Here is a 9,446-nt window from a genome sequence, read left to right as displayed (position 1 = left end):
ATTCAACTGACTGTACAACGTGTATTTTGAATATACACATGCACCCGTCTCCATACGATTCAATGGCCAAGGCGTATGCCTGTCTCGAACCATGCCTGTCCGACGCGTATGCATGATAGTCACCCGCGTCGGACCTCATTGCATTCAATGACAAAGCGTACACACAGCTCGGACATGACCCATGCAATGCGTACGCATTGTCTCCCGCATCGGACCTCAATGCATTCAATGACAAAGTGTACGCACGGCTCAGACATGATCCATGCAATGCGTACGCATTGTCACCCATGTCGGACCTCATTGCATTCAATGACAAAGCGTGCGCACGGCTCGAACATGACCCGTGCAATGCGTATGCTTTGTCACCCGCGTCGGACCTCATTGCATTCAATGACAAAGCGTACGCACGGCTCGGACATGACCCGTGCAATGCATACGCATTGTCACCCGCGTCGGACCTCATTAGTGTGACTATTATATGGATACAACACACATACACTGGCCAGGGACACCTGTGCACACCTACCACACTACAGCATTGGCCACACAGTGTCCCATGGCATGTTAGGCTGCATTCCCTGGGTGTTTGGGGGGGGCACATCTGTTTTTTTTGGCTGGCACTTTGTGCAGCCACTCCCAGGCTGTGCACGTGTACATGGAGGCAGATCCTTTGTGCGTTGTGCACATTACCACTGTGATGTGCAATTGGACAGTAATGGGCATGAGTCACGGACACAGTGTCAGGTTGGATATGTTTAGGCCAGGTCACATACACCCTGAGTCCTGGGGGTGATGGCATGTACGTCACAGTGAGACCTGTAGCCACAATACTGATGTGCACCCACAGTCTGTGTGCATGTTGTGTCTCAGATGTGTCTGATCAAATGTTACCAATGGGTGACAGTCTCCACATCCATGTGGTATATGCATCAACCTTGATGGGGTGTGTGTCCAAGAGACGTACATGTAGGGCTGGCAGAAACAACAGTGGCCACTACCTGTGGGACTTACGCTTGCCTTGTGGTGTGTACGTGCTACGCCATGTCCATTGCTGTGTTGATGTGGCAATACAGGGAGCCTAGGTCTCTGCATGGCAAAGATCTGTGATGCCTGGGAGACATGAGGCCTCAATTGTTACTGTGGTGTGTTTTTGGAACGTTGCAGCGGCACATAGGTTGGGTGATACAGCCAGATGATTGGCCATTGCACTACATGGGACTCATGTGGACATGTGGAATTGAGATGTGAGTTGGTGGTCTTGTAGGTGACATATGTGTCCATGTCTAACAGCACACACCTCAGTACAATGTGTAATGTCATGAACTAGCATGTGATAGTGATCGTGGTCATGGCCACATGGGTGGATGAACTGACAATCTTCCTTTGTGCATCTCTGTACTGCAGGGCACCAGCTGTCCATCGTCCGTTCCCAGACCTTGCAACCATGCACGAACGCGACTGCATCAGACGGTACCGCTTCACCAGGCCACTGATTGCGGAGTTGGCGGAGCAGTTGGCGCCACAACTGCTACCTGGCCGGACATACCCTACAGCACTGACCCCAGAGGTGAAGGTGATGACAGCCCTGCACTTCTTTGCTACTGGTACCTTCCAGTACACTGTGGCTACTGCTGGTGGGATGTCACAAACGATGTTTAGTCGGGTGCTACGCGATGTCTTGGAGGGGATGTTGCAATTCCTCGACCTGTATATCAAGTTCCCGAGGAGGATGCCGAACGTCATCGGATCTATTGATGGGACACATGTTGCCCTGATACCACCACAGGCACATGAGCAGGCATACCGAAACAGGAAGCACTACCATTCGATCAATGCTCTGGTGGTCTGTCTTGCTGACATGTGTATCACACATGTGTGTGCACCTGGTTCGGTGCACGATGCCTACATTATGAGGAGTAGTCGCATTGCAACGCTGATGGTGACGTCCGCTCCCAGCTCATCAACAACTTCTTCACCTGAATGTGAGTTCCCAGGGTTGTTATGTGAATGCATGGAGGTAGCCTGGAATGTGTTGTGGCAGCTCTGTTGCTGTCTTAGTGTGTCTGTGTGCCACTTGACTGGATGCGTGCTGTGATGTGTCCATTCAGGTGGTATGTACTCCACAATAGGGTAGTACTGCTAACTAGTATTTGTGTAGGTGTCTTGTAACATGTTTTGTGCATGTGTATTGCATTTCTCTCCTGTTCTTCTGTGCTTTTGACTGTATCTTGTCTGTCCTTCCCAGGGTACTTTGCCTGTTGTGTGGGCAACTCTGACCCCCAACACCCAGAAGCCAACACCAGTGTGGAAGTTGACAATTCCCATCAACTGATGCACCACATATCCCTGGACTTCCATTCTTCAACACATTGGGAGCGTGTGCCCACTGTTACGTAGCATTACCGTGCAACTAGTGTGGAATAAATGTGTTGCTGATATGTAATGAACCTGTGCTACGCTTTGTTATGTGCGTTGTCTGTCTTCCCACATCTGCGTGACATCTGCTTACCTCACCTGTGGACTTGTTACCACTGGCTGGTCTTGGTGTTGTGTCTGTGCATGCCAATGTGTTTCAGGTCAACATCATTGTGTGTGATGAGTAACATGGCCATGGTGAGTATGTTTTGTGCTGCCATAGTGGTGTGTCTCCCTCACATGTGTCACATCCCCATGACTCACCTTACATTGGTCACATTGTTGCAGTATTTGGCATGCTCTGTGTTGTGTAGCAGATTGACATCTCCCTGAACATGACAAGTTGGAATCACAACAGAGGCAAGTATGGTGTACTGGTGAGTTTATTTGCAAACATGTGTGAGGGAAGTGCACAGGATGGTGGGTACTGTACAGTGGTTTGGGAATCCAAAGTTCACATTGGAGTTGGAAGTGCTGGTAGATGAAATGTCCAGAGTAAAGCCCACAGTCATCTGCTAGATAGGCCCAACATGAACCCTCCATGTCATGTGGGCGAGTTGTGTGCGATTGGACAAGGTGAACGGGTTGCGCACAAAGAACATTTTCCAGAACAGGTTTAGAGGCCCTGTGGGATGTGCTGGGACATCTGCCTCTCACATGTCCTTCTTCGGACAACCCCTCTTCTTCCAGGGGGGGGGGGGGATCCTCAGGTGCAGGCCTCTGCGGTGCAGGGGACTCTCCGCCAGAGTCCTCCTCCCTCCCTGTGGCGCTGGCATATGGTGTTGCAACAGATGTTGTGGGCACACAGGGGGGTGTGGACAGATTGGTGTGGAGGCATTGTAGTATGTCCCGATGCACCGCAGTGATCTCATCCCACTTGGCCTCCATGCGGGCATGGTGGGCAACCTGCTCGTGTTGCGTGTCCTTGAGGATCCCCACTACCTGGCCAAATCCTCTGGTGCTATCCTGGTACGCATCTAAGATGCGTGCCAGGTGGGGGTCATCATGCAGTCCAGACCCCTCTGCAAGGCGCCCACTGTGCCTCCCACCCCTACGAGCATCCCTCTCCACACGGGCAGGACCAGCGGCAGGACGCACAGGTGACACTGGGACCCCTTGGGTGGTGTTGCTGGTGGTGTTGTCTGTAGCTTCCGGGGGGTCCTGTGTCCCTGTGCTTTGGGTGTTGATTGTCCTTGGTCTGTCCATGTTGGAGGGGGTGCCCTGTCGGTGTCCAGATGCTGGAGGCGTGGGTACAGGGGGTGCAGATGTTGATGCTGCTGGTGCTGCATGATGGCTCACACCAGAGGGGCCAGGTTGGTTGTCGTCATCCGAAGAGGACAGTGAGAGAGTCAGACCAGAGAGCTCAGTGTCCACCAGAGTCTGGCACTGGGTATCCTCATCATTTGGTGCTGGGTGCCCAGCACCACCTGTGTTTGGAAGAGACACACAATGTGATTCATGTTTCTACATGCATCGTTGGTTCACAAACATGACATTTTCTACTTTTCAAACAGATGCCTGCCTGTACACTGATTTTCCCAGCTTGTCACAGACAGAGTTTGATATTGTTGTTGGCCATTTCCCAGCATGGCCTTGTGCTCCCCACAACAGAGCCCAGTGTCATACATCTTGTCAGTCCCTTTCCACTCCCTGTGAGGCAAGTATGGTTCAGTTTGATCTTTCTGGGCCATGTGGTTGGGTGTAGGTTGTCTGTGACTGCGACTCCCATCATACTCTTGGCTACACCCCCCTTCCCAGCATGCCCATACTTCCTTCCTCTTGACTCTGCTTCCCTGTGAGGGGGTGTGACAGCAATGACAAGATGGCTGACTGTGAAGTCCTGGTGTTTGTTGTTGCCCAGTTCCCAGCATGGCCTTGTGCTCCCCACAACAGACCCCAGTGTCAGACATCTTGACAGTCCCTTCCCACTCCCTGTGGGGCGAGCATGTTTAAGTGTGTGCTTGCTGGGCCATGTGGGTGGGTGTGGATTGTCTGTGACTGCAACTCCCATCATGCTCTTGGCTACACCCCCCTTCCCAGCATGGCCATACTTCCTTCCTCTTGACTCTGCTTCCCTGTGAGGGAGTGGGACAGCAATGGCAAGATGGCTGACTGTGAAATCCTGGTGTTTGTTTGCCTACAAGTCCAAAGAGAGCTCCTGTGCTTCACACAGTAGCACCCAGTACGGGGTGTCTTTTGCTGATATTTCACTGAGGTGTGGGTCAATGCATTCTACCCGGTGAGTTGTGTGGAGTTTGTGTTGAGGGGGTGGTGTCTCCACATGCTGATAAGTATGGTCAGAGTTGTCAGTCCTCCTTCCCACCTGGCCAGGCATTCCACCATGAAACGTGCTTCCATTGGAGGGAGTGCAAGTTGTCTTTCAGGATGTCAGTCAGTGGTGTCCTGCTTCTGATTTGCACACAACCCCTACCAGGGCCTTGTGCTCCCCACAGCAGGACCCAGTGTCAGTCATCTTGTCAGTCATTTTCCACTCCCTGTGATGTGGGCATGGTTCAGAGAGGTCTTGATGGGCCAATTTGGATGGGAGCATTATCTGTGACTTCAAACCCCATCATGCTTTTGGATACACTCACTTCACCTGCATCCCCACTATTTCTTCCTGTCAGTCAGCTGCACTGTGAGGTAATGTGTTTGTGGTGGCAAACTTTCTGACATTTTTTATTTGGCTTTGTGCCAAGGCCTTGCTCTATTTGTTTGTAGGTTGGTACATGTCATGACACAGTTCCAAGTCACTATGAGATGGCAGTTGTTGGACTTGGCCCTTTTTGCAGGGTCATCCCTGAAATTTTTACCTTCCTCCGGTATTTTTTTTCTGACCTGTTGTTGGCTGTTCAATGACTCTGGGCACTTTACCACTGCTGATCAGTGCTAAAGTGCATATGCCCTCCCTACTGTAAAATGTATATGTTGGTTGGATTTCATGTTTGGCTTATTTGGTTTACTGTCAGAACCCAGTAAAGTGCACCAGGAGTGCCCAGGGCTTGTAAATACAAATGCTGCTGGTGGGCTTGCAGCACTGGTTGTGCCACCCACCCCTAGTAAAATGTGTCTAAGGTCTGCCATTGCAGAACCTGCGTGCAGTCTGGTACTGTCATGCTGACTTGGCAAGTGCACCCACTTCCCAGTCCCTAAACCTTCCCTTAACTTCATATTAGTCATCCCTATGGTAGGCCCAAGGGCAGGGTGCATTGTAAGCATAAGGTAGGACAAGCCCTGATGTGTGTGGCATGTCCTAATAGTGAATTACAGCCATTTTCGTTTTTCACTATTGTAAGGCTACCTGTTCTCCATGGGCCAGAATGGGCTGTTAGAATTGTTACATCCTATGATCCTAACAGACCCAGGGAACATGGTAGAAAATCGAGTTTAGTATGCCTGAACTCAGAATAATAAAATACATCTTCTAGTAAAGTTTATTTTAATATTCTGTGTTTGCAAATACCACTTTTAGAAAGTTGGTATTTGCTTGCCAAACCATTTCAGCCCGCCTCTGCTATGATGTGTATCTGCCTGTCTGGTTTGTGTGAGTGACAGGGCTGGGGAAACCCAGAGGGGCAGGGCTAGGTAGCCTGGTGGTGAATAGAGAGATTGACATCCAGATGGATGGGAGGAGTGCACCTGGACTCTGAATAGGGCTGTGCTCTGCCACCACAATGCTGGCTCCACCTCCTGTGGAGCGGCTGATGTCTCTGCCCTGCACCCTGAATAGAAAGGCAGAGTCATGTCAACAAAGTGCTCAGGAACTGGTTTGGACTGGGCAAAGGCCCCTCTACCCCAGAGGAACAAAGGAATTAGGGGTATAAGTATTGGGACCTTGCTCTCAAGAAATTAGATCCTGCTTGACAAGAAGAACCTCTGCCTGAGGAGAAGGAACTGGGAAAGCTGTAAGGAGGAGTACTGTCCCTGACCTGGGGGATTGGCCTGCAGTGGTTGCCTTGCTACTGGAAGGAGAGGAGAAAGACTACAAAGACTTTATTTCAACTTGTGCTTAAAAGATCTCCAAGGGCTTGTGCTGAGCTTGCCCCCTGAACGTAGTCCCAGGACCAGTGGACTTCACCCCCCAGCTCCCCAGAGTCTTTTGGAAGTGCCAGCTGCTGTTGTTGGGCCTTCTGAAGAACTGCGTGTCGCAAGGAGCTGGAAGTGCGACTCAAGAAGGAGAAGCGTGCCGCCGTCGGAGCTGTTGTCGTCGCATCTCGCAAAGGGTGTCGCCGCTGCAGCATCGCATCAAGCGGAAGCATCTCGCATCATTCCGGAAGTGTCTCGCAACGCCGAAGAAGCGTGTCGCCATCGCAGCCATCGTAGCTGACGCATTGCACCGCATCAAGAGAAGAGTCTCGCATCGAGGAAGAAGCGTGTCGCCATCGCAGCCATCGTAGTTGTCGCATTGCACCGCATCAAGAAAAGCGCCTCGCATCCACAGAGAAGCGTGCCGCCATCGGAGCTGCTGTCGTCGCATCGCGTAAAGGGGTGACGCCGCTGCAGCATCGCATCGAGCGGAAGCGTCTCGCAAACATTGGAGAAGAGTGCCGCTGCCAAGGCCGCTGTCGTCGCATCGCGTAAAGGGGTGACGCCGCTGAAGCCGACGCATCGAGACGAGTCTTCTCACAACATCGGAGAAGCGTAACGCATGCGTGTCGCATCTAAGGTACACTGACTTAAAGTGTTGCATTTAAGAACTTAAGAGAACTAAGCAAACTTCTACCATCTAAAGTAACAGTATTGTGTATTTTTGTCGTTTAATGGTCTTGTGGTAACTCTATATAAAGAATCCTTATTTTTAATATAAAAACATGTGTGGTGTCCATTTGTAGTGTTGTCACTTGGTTACTGTATGTGTTCACAAATGCTTAACCTATAACGCTCTGAGATAAGCCTTGTCTGCTCGCGCCAAGCTACCTAGAGGGTGAGCAGGGGTTATATTAGGAGAGTAACCCCTTACCCTGACTAGAGGAAAGGTTCCCTGTTTGTCACAAGTACCTACCTGTGCCAACCAGAGAACCCGGATTCTAACAGCAGGTATTGTGTTTGTCTGACTAGCATACACATCTTGGGATGATTATCTATTGGTTACTGTGGCTTTGCTTGTGGTGCATGGTTTCACTGTCCCCTTGCCACACAATGGGGCCGATTCCGATCCTGGAGAAACCGGGTACGAACCGTCGGACGGAGCATTTTCTCCGTCCGACTCGTACCCGGTGATAACACATCACAAATATGCAAGTACGATTCGTATGGAAACACTATTACCTTACGAATCGTACAAAACACCGACCGACGAAAATACACATACAAATGTGATCCGGGAAAGCGCCGACGTGACGTCGGGACGCATTCAGGCTGCGTTTCACGTACGAAGTACGATCCGTACCGACGTCACCCCGCACGGACAATATTTTCCGGCTGCCAAAAACTGCTGGGAAATCAGGACCACGCGCACAGGGAGCACCTGTACGCGACGGACAGCCATGGACCCGGTCAGACCAACACCCAGGGGCAAAGGGGGGGGGCAGGGGCAGGACACAGAACCCCCACCCAAGTCACAAATCATACATGCCCTGGACATACCTGACCTTCAGGGCCTGTTCACTTCGAGGGGGTAGGGGCGTGTCCAGCAACGCCTGCGTCTGCCACAACGGAAGTGGATGTTGACGCGAACCAGCAACACAACAATTCTGGTACGTACCGTACCCACGTTATAAGAGCGTGGGTACGGGTCGTACCACGCCCACCCCTACGTCACCCCAACAATGGCGGTACGGCCCGTACCCACGTTCTAAAGGCCTGGGTACGGCCCGTACCAGCATTGTTGGGGTGATGTAGGGGTACGCGTGGTACGACCCGTACCCACGCCCTGAAGGCATGGGTACGGTGCGTACCCCTACAGCCCCCCATTGGGGGTCCGCACCGTACCCAGGCCTTAAGAGCGTGGGTACGGGTCGCACCACGTGTGACCCTATGTGACTCCAACAATGGCGGGACGGCCCGTACCCAGGCTCCTAGAACGTGGGTACGGCCCGTACTGCCATTGTTGGAGTGACGTAGGGGTACGCGTGGTACGACCCGTACCCACGCACTGAAGGCATGGGTACGTTGCGGACCCCTACGGCACCCCAACAATGGGGGTACGCACCGTACATACACGGGTGGGTGTACGCTCCATACATACACGGGTGGGGGTACGCTCCGTACATACATGGGTGTGGGTAAGCTCCATACATACACTGGTGGGGGTATGCTCCATACATACACGGGTGGGGGTACGCTCCATACATACACGGGTGGGGGTACGCTCCGTACATACACTGGTGGGGGTTCGGCACGTACATCCACGGCCGGGGAGGGCATCCGGCGCGTACATACGGGGGCTGGGGGGGTTGTTCGGCGCGTACAGACGCGGCCGGGGGGGGTGTTCGGCGCGTATGCGGGCACATGTCTCCATGGTTGCTATATGAGTTCGGTCCGTGCGGTGTTTTTTCCATACGGTTGTAAAATCGGACGGACGGGACGGATCGTACTTGCGCGGTCGGACTTCATTTTTCCGATTCGTACGTTGAATCGTCCGGGGATGTATCGGACACATTTTCCGACCCGAGGACGTGTGGGGAAATTTTCCCAATGCGATTCGTATGTATTTTTTCCCATACGAATCGTACTTGGCAGTTTGTATGCTACTTGTACGATTCGTATGGAAAAAAATCCGGATACGATTCGTACGGGGAAAATTTTTCCAGGATCGGAATTGGCACCAATATTGGGTATGTTGTTTGTGCACTCACCAGGCTCTGGTATGTCTGTTAGACCATGGATGCTCTCTGGTGGTAGGATGTCCCGCACCTTCTCCTCCCAGGTCCTGAAGTAGACTGGTTTGGCAGGAGGGCCACCGCCGGTGCACTGACTCAAGGCGTGATCTTTCTCAATGAGTTTCTTGACCCTCCTGCGCATGTCATACCACCTGTTCTGGATATCGTCCTTTGTGCGCCTTGCTGGTGCTTGTGCGTTCACCTTGTCCA

This window comes from Triturus cristatus, chromosome 10 (assembly GCF_964204655.1).
Source record: "Triturus cristatus chromosome 10, aTriCri1.1, whole genome shotgun sequence".
Taxonomy (NCBI): Eukaryota; Metazoa; Chordata; class Amphibia; order Caudata; family Salamandridae; genus Triturus; species Triturus cristatus.
Note: the sequence above shows the minus strand (reverse complement) of the source record.